General features: G+C 46.2%; 1 protein-coding gene across 6 annotated transcripts in view; it reads right to left on the reverse strand.

Annotated features, from left to right (window-relative positions):
* The window catches only part of ARHGEF28 (Rho guanine nucleotide exchange factor 28), a 239388-nt gene that overhangs the window by 141504 nt on the left and 84330 nt on the right, over nt 1–13554 (reverse strand). The gene's annotated exons all lie outside the window — the stretch shown is intronic.

Consider the following 13554-nt stretch of genomic DNA (forward strand, 5'->3'; position numbering starts at 1 on the left):
AGGCAAATGAGTATTTTGACCACATCATCCTCTTTATGCATGTTGTCTTACTCCAAGCTGTATAGGCTCGAAAGCCTACTACCAATTAAGCATATTAGGTGATGTGCATCTCTGTAATGAGAAGGGGTGTGGTCTAATGACATCAACACCCTATATCAGGTGTGCATAATTATTAGGCAACTTCCTTTCCTTTGGCAAAATGGGTCAAAAGAAGGACTTGACAGGCTCAGAAAAGTCAAAAATAGTGAGATATCTTGCAGAGGGATGCAGCACTCTTAAAATTGCAAAGCTTCTGAAGCGTGATCATCGAACAATCAAGCGTTTCATTCAAAATAGTCAACAGGGTCGCAAGAAGCGTGTGGAGAAACCAAGGCGCAAAATAACTGCCCATGAACTGAGAAAAGTCAAGCGTGCAGCTGCCAAGATGCCACTTGCCACCAGTTTGGCCATATTTCAGAGCTGCAACATCACTGGAGTGCCCAAAAGCACAAGGTGTGCAATACTCAGAGACATGGCCAAGGTAAGAAAGGCTGAAAGAAGACCACCACTGAACAAGACACACAAGCTGAAACGTCAAGACTGGGCCAAGAAATATCTCAAGACTGATTTTTCTAAGGTTTTATGGACTGATGAAATGAGAGTGAGTCTTGATGGGCCAGATGGATGGATTGGTAAAGGGCAGAGAGCTCCAGTCCGACTCAGACGCCAGCAAGGTGGAGGTGGAGTACTGGTTTGGGCTGGTATCATCAAAGATGAGCTTGTGGGGCCTTTTCGGGTTGAGGATGGAGTCAAGCTCAACTCCCAGTTTCTGGAAGACACCTTCTTCAAGCAGTGGTACAGGAAGAAGTCTGCATCCTTCAAGAAAAACATGATTTTCATGCAGGACAATGCTCCATCACACGCGTCCAAGTACTCCACAGCGTGGCTGGCAAGAAAGGGTATAAAAGAAGAAAATCTAATGACATGGCCTCCTTGTTCACCTGATCTGAACCCCATTGAGAACCTGTGGTCCATCATCAAATGTGAGATTTACAAGGAGGGAAAACAGTACACCTCTCTGAACAGTGTCTGGGAGGCTGTGGTTGCTGTTGCACGCAATGTTGATGGTGAACAGATCAAAACACTGACAGAATCCATGGATGGCAGGCTGTTGAGTGTCCTTGCAAAGAAAGGTGGCTATATTGGTCACTGATTTGTTTTTGTTATGTTTTTGAATGTAAGAAATGTATATTTGTGAATGTTGAGATGTTATATTGGTTTCACTGGTAAAAATAAATAATTGAAATGGGTATATATTTGTTTTTTGTTAAGTTGCCTAATAATTATGCACAGTAATAGTCACCTGCACACACAGATATCCCCCTAAAATAGCTATAACTAAAAACAAACTAAAAACTACTTCCAAAAATATTCAGCTTTGATAATAATGAGTTTTTTGGGTTCATTGAGAACATGGTTGTTGTTCAATAATAAAATTAATCCTCAAAAATACAACTTGCCTAATAATTCTGCACTCCCTGTATGTCTGTTTCAAAAGTATTTTAGCACACTGTGATGCCAGGCTAAAGCATCAACTTTTCCCCAGATAAAGACTTGATTTAGGGACTTTCACTCGGTAAAACGCTGCCAACATTTTTAAATACAGAACGTTGCTCCAATAAACCTGAGAATGCCATAAGTTATGTGCCCAGTCTGTTTTTTTGAATTCTTTATTTTTGAAGCGCAATGCCAGATACAGTGAGTAATTATGACAGTTAACAGGAGTTGATGCAATGACATAGTGGTAAAGAGGATTTGTTGCGCTTTTTTTTTTTTTTTTTTTTGTTCGTTTAAACATAAGAAATAAACAGGTTTATCGGGGAACCCAACATGCCATCTAGACAAGGTTTAGTCTATGCAAGGTAGCGTTCCTATGATATGGTTAGCTAGGGTTGCGTACAATTAGTTTACAGACAAATGAAGTAAAGGAACACAATCCAGGTTGGATAACACGTTATGGCATTGGATAAACTAGCTGTGAGCCGAAAAATTAAACAGATTATGCATGTGTTAACTAAACTACTTGCTGGTAGCATCTATGAATCATAGCTTTTTAGGGACTATGAGTAGATAGTGGGTCGATTAGTAGGTTATGGGAAGGTAGTGTAAATCTTCCAGCATATATTGTTACAGGTGGGCATTATGCACAATTTTAGATTTTATGATACACTATGATAGACTATCTCACCCTGTAAATATACGTAATAAGGTAAAGGATACGCTCAGTGCATTAAGGAAGCCAAGAAGTAATGCAGGTTGACCCTCGCTAGATTCAAACTAATAACGAGTAACACATTCGCTTAACTTTGATAACAGGCAGAGCATCACATTTGCTGTGTTTTGTTAGAGATTAAACATACCGCTACAGAACCTGATGTGAGGCGGTCCTGTGTGTGTCTGACATGTAGCTAGCTAGTAACGTTCACTGGTAAATTAATAAAAAATAAGAACAATAATACACATAGATAAGAAATATAAAGTGAAGTCTTAGGCCTAGTCTTAGTGTGCGTATTCGCTGATCTATTGACATCATAGATTATACATGTGTAAATATTCAAGTGAGTACCACCGGCTAGTGCTAAAAACTGACTGCAACTTTAAACTACTGGTTATAGTAACTCACACGTTGGTCGTTTCTCGATTAACTTTGCGTTCACGTGAGGTGCAGCAAGAGTGGATAAACATTAACATAATAAACCAATAAAACAATTTCAACAGGGGGGGGGGGGGGGGATAAAGCAGTTATGGCATTCTTAAGTCCCCGAAATGATGGCCGTAGGCCAGTCCATGGGTGATAAGAGAGTCCTGGATAAGGGCGCAGCAGACCCTTGAGCCCGCTCTTTTCCCCTCAAGTCCCCGTTCCCGTGGAGGAAGTGGGTTTCGTGGTTCGCGGTGTAAAATCCCTGACTTTCGCCAAATCCACCCGTGACAGGTCCCCTCCTGCAATTGGTGATGGCAGAGTTATTCCAAGTGTCCGCAGTTGGTCTTCTAGTTCCTTGTCGGTGCTTGCCCGTAGAGCGGTGTCTCCGGCTGTAATTAGTACTGTGCGATTCGGGCCCCAGCGGTACGGTACCTCCTTGGCTCGGAGCAGTTGGAGTAGTGGTTGCAGGGATCGGCGCCATAGGAGAGTGCCCCTTGACATGTCTGGAAAGAAGTGCAGTGTGGCGCCCTCAAAGGTGATGGGGGTTTTTCCCCTCACTGCTTCTTGTAGTAGGGCCTTGTCCCGCATGGAGCCAAAACGGAGGATAAGGTCCGGGGTCGCTGTCGGCGGTGCATTGGGTGGCTTTGTTAGACGGAACATGCCATCGAGTCTCATGGTTTTGGCCTGTTTCGGCTGTAGGAGGGCTGCAAAGAGCCGCCTGAGGAAATGAGGTAAGTCCTGCAGTCCCACTGTCTCGGGCACTCCCCTTAGTTTTAGGTTATATCTGCGCCGTTGGTCTTCCATGGCATCTAATCTGGTGTCAATTTGTTGTTGGTATTGGGTCAGGTTAGCCAGGCCTCTCTCCACCTCTGTGAGCCGGCCTTCGTGGGTGCTCTGGGTGGCCTCAAGTTGGACCATTTTGGTAGTTGCACTTTCGATGGCCTTTTTGAATGGGGCAAGGTCTCCCGCTATGTTCTCTCGAAGTTCTGCCAACATTGCTTTGAGTTGGGTTGCTGTGATGGGGTCCCGGTCCGTCGCCGATGGGGCCCGTGCTTTTTTAGTGGTAGGTAAGGCGCTCACCATCGGGGCCTCGGCCATGTCCTCCGATGAGTAAGAGGAGCCCTCGTCCGCGAGCGCCATGTTGTCCCACGCGGCCCTCTGGGAGTTGCGGAAGAGATCGGCGATATCCCGGTTCATCGGGCTTTTATCAGGCTTGGGCTTTTTATTTTTCCGACCCATGTCCGAACTCTCAGCCAGGGGACAGTTTTTGTGAGGGTAGGTGATGGCTTTCTCCCCAATTTTAGCCGTTTTTCGGTGTCTTCGTACGGAGCTCTTCAGGCATGCGACCGTCCTGGCTCACGGTTAGGCTCCGCCTGTCGCCCAGTCTGTTTTTTATGCCATCACCATACTGTAATTTCAACTTTTCCATAGTTCTGCAAATATATATTCAGAGCACCATAAGCAATACAGCTCACTGTAGTGATTACGGTGCCAGGGATGCCCTGCCACCCCCACACACAATGTAAGTAGTCCAAATGTTTTTAACCAGTTTATCTGGGGTCTGCCAAGCATCACTCCCCAACTTCACTACCATCACTGGTGAGCCGGCGGTTCCTAGTAGGAACTTCCGTTCGTTCATTGGCTGATTGCTTTAGCTTGCTGAAGTGCTTTATAAGTCTGGAGTCTGTCATATTTGTGGTAGCTTATAAAAGTGGTGATTTCAAATCGAAAATCTTAACTTTTATAGGTGGACCAGAAATGGATTGACAGCAAGGGAGGTTTACTTCCCCTTCCATAAGTTCCACAGTCAGGGACGGTGCTACCATAAGGCAGCCCAGGTTCCCGACTTAGGACGTACCGGCCCAGGTGGGGCGCAAACACGTCCAGGTGACAGGAGGGGGAGAACACAGAGAACTCTCCTGCTGGTCACTCTCTGTATATCTATGCCCAAACTAGCTCACCGGGTTGTTGTATTCTGAAGTTGGCTGTTGCCTGAGAAAAAAAAAAAAATTGTGCAGCCACAGGAGGATCTGGGGGGTGAGGGGTACAACACAGCCCTTACATGAGTCTCAGACGGCCACCATTTCAGTTGCTACCATTAGTTTAGCGGTTAAGATGGCAGCAGCTGCCAATCAAGATTGTATCTCCCACTAGTTTCTGGCATACCAGCATATTTATGTCTTATTTCTGCCTGAGATTAGGGTGGCCAGACCGTACAGAGGTGATATGTGCAATATTGCCCTTCATCACGGGCAGCATCTGCAGAGATAGCTTCGCCGTCCATGAAACAGAGCTTTGAGAAACACGATCTACGCAAAGTTTTATTTGAATAATTTTCCATTACTTGCAAAGCCACTTAGTCCATGAATCTGCTTCCAATAACACTGGTAAACTACACAGTTTAAAAGGATAATGACACAGCAACACATGTCACAGCACGCTTTGTATTCTGGACCCAGTTAAAACAGCAGTAACTGCTTACAGCAGAAACCGATACAAAGTTATATTTTAACACAGACTAAGCTTCATGGGAAATGTAGTTTACAGACATCTGCAGGACCAAAGTACACCAATACGTGCCTTTAATGGCTTCCCACCTACCAAAAATCCAAGCAAATGAAATACGAAAAAAAAAGGAGCAAACTTCACAATAGATGTTTATACAAATTCTTGAGAATTTGAGATACACAAAGTATACAGTGGTCTCTACACAATCCCAGGAGAATTTCCACTGAGCAGCAGGTCTCCCGGAACATCTGGACACATTTATTTTGGGAGCAACTGCTTGAGAAAAGTTTACATGTGCCAATGTGTGACAGCGACGAACCTTCTGTTCACTCCAGGAAAAATTAATGGGGTTTATTCACTAAAAACAAAATTGTAGTGAATTGTGGACCTTAAACTGAGCCACGTTGCCTATCTGAGGCCACATTTATGTGCAAATCTCAAGACATGCTTCATACACCCCTGTCCAGCATTTAGAAAAAGCCTCAGTGAAAGCCATACGTATTGGCATATGATGGTTCTGGCAATTGTTGTGAATACCCATCCGCAAAATCTAGCAGGGCCACTGATGTCGACTTGCTGTGTAGTTGCATTAGTCAGGTCTGATGAGTGGAATTGTGGCTGGGGGCAGAACTACATTTCCCAGAAATCCCTGCAAGTCACCATTCAATACACCAGTGTGAGAGGCTCCACTTGGCACTCAACCTCTGTAATGTGAAAAATCTGTATTAAACAAATGCAATAAACATCAGATGTTTATTGTGTTTATTTAATACACATTTTCATTGAAATTCACAGTGAATGCTCAATTTCTTTATCGGTTTATTTATAAAGGAGTTGACCAGCACCTGGCAGACCCCATATATTTTGTTAAACCATTTCCAAATGGTAGAGCTACTCCTGGGAGGGTGCCATACTAATGGTATGTCTTGTTACACCTTTCTCTTTCAGATTGTTAACCCTTTGCATAAAACGTTTTTATATATATATATATATATATATATATATATATATATATATATATATATATATATATATATAAAAATATAAAAGGATATCACTACCTGTAGGTTTTCAGACTCTCTGCAGCCAAGTTGTGATGTATTCCTTACACCATAGTTCCCTATGTATGCCCCTAACCCACATGCCACCTCCCTCTTGACATCGAAAGGGGTTAAAAAAGAAAAAAAAAACCTGTGTACTCAACCAATTCTGCCTGCTCAGAGGGGCTATTGTGCATGTACGGCGAGCACTGCAAGCGCATTTAAGCTCTCCCCATGGGAAAGCACTGATTCAATTACAGGAATTTTACCGACGCTGGATGTCCTTAGGCAGAGCAGAAAATTGTATTCATTGCCAACTATTAGAACATATAAGGATATTAAAGAGATACTGTAAACACTATCCACACTTCTGCTTGTTAAAGTGGCAATGGTGCAATGACCCCGTTGGCGTGGTATTTCTTCTTAGAAAGCAGCTAATACAGAGATATTTTAATTTAGCTGCGGTGATGTAACACTACCTCTGGCACCGTCACTAGTCAGCACAGAACCGGTCGGATCCTGCCTTTGCAGAATTTGCACAATCTGAGTGTTTGCCATCAGCGGGTGTATCTAGGTAAGCCAATTGAAAGCGTTTTAATTATTGCTTCATTTAGGAGGTTTACAGTACCGGCAGTGCAGCATATCAGGCTATGTTCTATCTATTAATGTAGAGGTTTAGCTTCTAATGGACAACCTCTCCAATAATACAGGATTCCATTAAAGTGTTTATTCCATCTGTGGGCCTCAGTGATCAGATTTCTGCTGTGTAAACTGTAGATCAAGTCCTTTTACAGATGGGTTCAATATCAGCGGAGAGCGGATTTAAAGTAAATGTAAAATTTACAATAGGAGTGCAACCATTACATTTTCTAATAAAACCTTATCAGAGATGCCTACCTGCTGTTTTGAACTCCATGTTTAGGCTTTTTTTTTATATGTTTGGCAGTGTGCCTCCCACTGCGCCATACTATTCCCCACTGACTCACTGCGCCATACTTTTCCCCACTGACGCACCACTCCATACTATCCCCCACTGACGCACCGCTCCATACTATCCCCCACTGACGCACCGCTCCATACCATTCCCCACTGACGCACCGCTCCATACTATCCCCCACTGACGCACCGCTCCATACCATTCCCCACTGACGCACCGCTCCATACTATCCCCCACTGATGCACCGCTCCATACTATTCCCCACTGACGCACCGCTCCATACTATTCCCCCACTGACGCACCGCTCCATACTATCCCCCACTGACGCACCGCTCCATACTATCCCCCACTGACGCACCGCTCCATACTATCCCCCACTGACGCACCGCTCCATACTATCCCCCACTGACGCACCGCTCCATACTATCCCCCACTGACGCACCGCTCCATACTATCCCCCACTGACGCACCGCTCCATACTATCCCCCACTGACGCATCGCACCATACTATCCCCCACCGACGCATCGCACCATACTATCCCCCACTGATGCACCGCTCCATACTATCCCCCACTGACGCACCGCTCCATACTATCCCCCACTGACTCATCGCACCATACTATTCACCACCGACGCATCGCACCATACTATTCACCACTGATGCACCGCACCATACTATCCCACACTGGAGCACTGCGCCATACTATTCCCAACTGACGCCACGCGCCATACTATTCCCCACTGACGCATCGCGCCATACTATTCCCCACTGACGCATCGCGCCATACTATTCCCCACTGACGCATCGCGCCATACTATTCCCCACTGACGCATCGCGCCATACTATTCCCCACTGACGCATCGCGCCATACTATTCCCCACTGACGCATCGCGCCATACTATTCTACACTGGAGCACTGCGCCATAATATTCCCAACTGACGCACTGCACCATACTGTTCCCCACTGACGCATCGCGCCATACTATTCCGCACTGACTCACTGCACCATACTATTCCCCACTGACTCACTGCACCATACTATCCCCCACTGACGCACCGCACCATACTATTCCCCACTGACGCAGCGCGCCATACTATTCCCCACTGACTCACTGCGCCATACTATTCCCCACTGACTCACTGCATCATACTGGAGCACTGCGCCATACTATTCCCAACTGACACCATGCTCCATACTATTCCCCACTGACGCATCGCGCCATACTATCCCCCACCATACTATTACCCACTGACTCACTGCATCATACTATTCTACACTGGAGCACTGCGCCATACTATTCCCAACTGACGCACCGCTCCATACTATTCCCCACTGACGCATCGCACCATACTATCCCCCACCATACTATTCCCCACTGACTCACTGCATCATACTATTCTACACTGGAGCACTGCGCCATACTATTCCCCACTGACTCACTGCATCATACTATTCTACACTGGAGCACTGCGCCATAATATTCCCAACTGACGCACTGCGCCATAATATTCCCAACTGACGCACTGCACCATACTTTTCCCCACTGACGCATCGCACCATACTATTCCCCACTGACGCATCGCGCCATACTATTCCCCACTGACTCACTGCATCATACTATTCTACACTGGAGCACTGCACCATACTATTCCCAACTCACGCACTGCGCCATACTATTCCCCACTGACCCATCGCGCCATACTATTCCCCACTGACTCACTGCATCATACTATTCTACACTGGAGCACTGCGCCATAATATTCCCAACTGACGCACTGCACCATACTTTTCCCCACTGACGCATTGCGCCATACTATTCCCTACTGACTCACTGCATCATACTATTCTACACTGGAGCACTGCGCCATACTATTCCCAACTGACGCACCGCTCCATACTATTCCCCACTGACTCACTGCATCATACTATTCTACACTGGAGCACTGCGCCATACTATTCCCCACTGACGCACTGCACCATACTTTTCCCCACTGACGCACTGCACCATACTATCCCCCACTGACTCATCGCACCATACTATTCACCACCGACGCATCGCACCATACTATTCACCACTGATGCACCGCACCATACTATCCCCCACTGACGCATCGCACCATACTATTCCCCACTGACACACTGCATCATACTATTCTACACTGGACACTGCGCCATAATATTCCCAACTCACGCACTGCACCATACTTTTCCCCACTGACCCATCGCGCCATACTATTCCCCACTGACTCACTGCATCATACTATTCTACACTGGAGCACTGCGCCATAATATTCCCAACTGACGCACTGCACCATACTTTTCCCCACTGACGCATCGCACCATACCATTCCCCACTGACTCACTGCATCATACTATTCTACACTGGAGCACTGCGCCATAATATTCCCAACTGACGCACTGCAGCATACTTTTCCCCACTGACGCATCGCACCATACTATCCCCCACTGACGCATCGCACCATACAATTCCCCACTGACACACTGCATCATACTATTCTACACTGGACACTGCGCCATAATATTCCCAACTCACGCACTGCACCATACTTTTCCCCACTGACCCATCGCGCCATACTATTCCCCACTGACTCACTGCATCATACTATTCTACACTGGAGCACTGCGCCATAATATTCCCAACTGACGCCATGCTCCATACTATTGCCCACTGACGCATCGCGCCATACTATTCCCCACTGACTCACTGCATCATACTATTCTACACTGGAGCACTGCGCCATACTATTCCCAACTGACGCACCGCTCCATACTATTCCCCACTGACGCATCGCACCATACTATCCCCCACCATACTATTCCCCACTGACTCACTGCATCATACTATTCTACACTGGAGCACTGCGCCATACTATTCCCAACTGACGCACTGCACCATACTTTTCCCCACTGACGCATCGCACCATACTATTCCCCACTGACGCATCGCGCCATACTATTCCCCACTGACTCACTGCATCATACTATTCTACACTGGAGCACTGCACCATACTATTCCCAACTGACTCACTGCGCCATACTATTCCCCACTGACTCACTGCGCCATACTATTCCCCACTGACACACTGCATCATACTATACTACACTAGAGCACTGCGCCATACTATTCCCAACTGACGCACTGCACCATACTATTCCCAACTGACGCACCGCACCATACTATTCCCCACTGACTCACTGCATCATACTATTCTACACTGGAGCACTGCGCCATACTATTCCCAACTGATGCCACGCTCCATACTATTCCCCACTGACTCACTGCATCATACTATTCTACACTGGAGCACTGCGCCATACTATCCCCCACTGACGCACCGCTCCATACTATTCCCCACTGATGCATCGCACCATACTATCCCCTCATGACGCATCGCACCATACTATTCCCCACTGACGCATCGCACCATACTATTCCCCACTGACTCACTGCATCATACTATTCTACACTGGAGCACTGCGCCATACTATCCCCCACTGACGCACCGCTCCATACTATTCCCCACTGATGCATCGCACCATACTATCCCCTCATGACGCATCGCACCATACTATTCCCCACTGACGCATCGCACCATACTATTCCCCACTGACTCACTGTGCCATACTATTCCCCACTGACTCACTGCGCCATACTATTCCCCACTGACGCATCGCACCATACTATCCCCCACTGACGCATCGCACCATACTATCCCCCACTGACGCATCGCACCATACTATTCCCCACTGACTCACTGCATCATACTATTCTACACTGGAGCACTGCGCCATAATATTCCCAACTGACGCACTGCACCATACTTTTCCCCACTGACGCATTGCGCCATACTATTCCCTACTGACTCACTGCATCATACTATTCTACACTGGAGCACTGCGCCATACTATTCCCAACTGACGCACCGCTCCATACTATTCCCCACTGACTCACTGCATCATACTATTCTACACTGGAGCACTGCGCCATACTATTCCCCACTGACGCACTGCACCATACTTTTCCCCACTGACGCACTGCACCATACTTTTCCCCACTGACGCACTGCACCATACTTTTCCCCACTGACGCATCACACCATACTATTCCCCACTGACTCACTGCACCATACTATTCTACACTGGAGCACTGCACCATACTATTCTACACTGGAGCACTGCACCATACTATTCCCAACTGACTCACTGCGCCATACTATTCCCCACTGACTCACTGTGCCATACTATTCCCCACTAACTCACTGCATCATACTATTCTACACTGGAGCACTGCGCCATACTATTCCCAACTGACGCACCGCACCATACTATTCCCCACTGACTCACTGCATCATACTATTCTACACTGGAGCACTGCGCCATAATATTCCCAACTGACGCCATGCTCCATACTATTCCCCACTGACGCATCGCGCCATACTATTCCCCACTGACTCACTGCATCATACTATTCTACACTGGAGCACTGCGCCATAATATTCCCAACTGACGCACTGCACCATACTTTTCCCCACTGACGCATCGCGCCATACTATTCCCCACTGACTCACTGCATCATACTATTCTACACTGGAGCACTGCGCCATACTATTCCCAACTGACGCACCGCTCCATACTATTCCCCACTGACTCATCGTGCCATACTATTCCCCACTGACTCACTGCATCATACTATTCTACACTGGAGCACTGCGCCATACTATTCCCAACTGACGCACCGCTCCATACTATTCCCCACTGACGCCCCGCTCCATACTATTCCCCACTGACGCCCCGCTCCATACTATTCCCCACTGACGCATCGTGCCATACTATTCCCCACTGACTCACTGCATCATACTATTCTACACTGAAGCATTGCGCCATACTATTCCCCACTGACGCCCCGCTCCATACTATTCCCCACTGAGCCATACTATTACCCACTGACTCACTGCGCCATACTATTCCCCACTGACTCACTGCGCCATACTATTCCCCACTGATGCACCGCACCAAACTATCTTTTTAACAGCAGTTTAATTCATCCAGTGCGATGATTGGAACTGCTGCTGGGGGATAAACTAATTGCCCATAAATGACTGCTGGCCACTAGTTTATGGGATGAGATCAGAACCCACCGGCCAGAACGAGAAGCTGCTAACGGGTGGCACCCCCTCTTCGTGGTCTGGGAAGGGTCTTTGTAAAGCTGCATCCAGCCCATCTCTGTTAAACAACTTAAGGATCTTGAATCATTTTGAATCTACATTTTTTTATTTATTTTTCATCGTCAATATGATGCAGGAAAGCAATGATCTTCGTAACCACTGCTTTAATTGCTGAGCAGACCTGGTTAATAGTGATCTAAAAAATATAGTGTCCACACAGTGAAAGTGTTTTCAAAAGATTATGAGAATCTGCAATCCACATCATGGTTTATAAAATGACCACTATCCCATTTTTTCCAGGCTCACAAAACACTGCAATTAAAAGAGCTCCCCCTGTTGGTGATTTATGTACATTACAGGTTATACATGAGAACCCTTCATTACAGTAGCAAGCCAACATTGTTCAGCACACAATAGTAACAATAAAGTGGGGCAACATTTATAAACATGCAGAGTCATTACAGATACAACTGATTTGATACATGCCATAACAGCACAGAGTATGCTGCCTGTGGAGAGGTAGTGGAGATCGTTTAATCGTTGAGGATATCTAAAGTATTTATTGGCTGTGATTGATAGCAGTTACAATCCATACCATTCTCTCTTAAGGCACCTTCTAAATAAAGGTGGATTATTTAATAACCCTAAATATCCTTAATTTCCATAGTCAAAGATAAACATTAAAATTTGTGTCAGTGTGTCAATGCAAAAAATTGTGACTATAACGAAGTTGGACATTTTTATTTTCCACAAGTCAGCTGTTCTGGCTTACATTTTCACTTTAGATTTTAATTTACTACAATTCCCTTTTGAATAAATAAACCCAATTGTGTTCTCCTTAAAGGGGCACTATAGTCATCAGAACAAATACACCTTAGTGTAGTTGTTCTGGTGTGTATAGTCAGTCCTTGCAGGCATTTTCATGTAACTACTACCTTTTCAGTAAAAGGCAGTGTTTACATTGCTGCCTAGGAACACCTCTAGTGGCAGTCACTCAGACAGCCACTAGAGGTGCTTTCAGTGTCTGTGCTCCACAACATGCAAGACTGACTTTCAGCGTCTCCACACTCTGTACTGAAATGACGAACGCTCCCCATAGAGTTGCATTGATTCAATGCATCTCTATGAGGAGATTCCTATGGGGAAGCATTGGATTGGCAGAGATCATCAAGGAGGTTGAGAGGGTCTAGGTCAGCCATCA

This window comes from Pelobates fuscus, chromosome 5, assembly GCF_036172605.1.
Source record: "Pelobates fuscus isolate aPelFus1 chromosome 5, aPelFus1.pri, whole genome shotgun sequence".
In the NCBI taxonomy this organism is placed as follows: domain Eukaryota; kingdom Metazoa; phylum Chordata; class Amphibia; order Anura; family Pelobatidae; genus Pelobates; species Pelobates fuscus.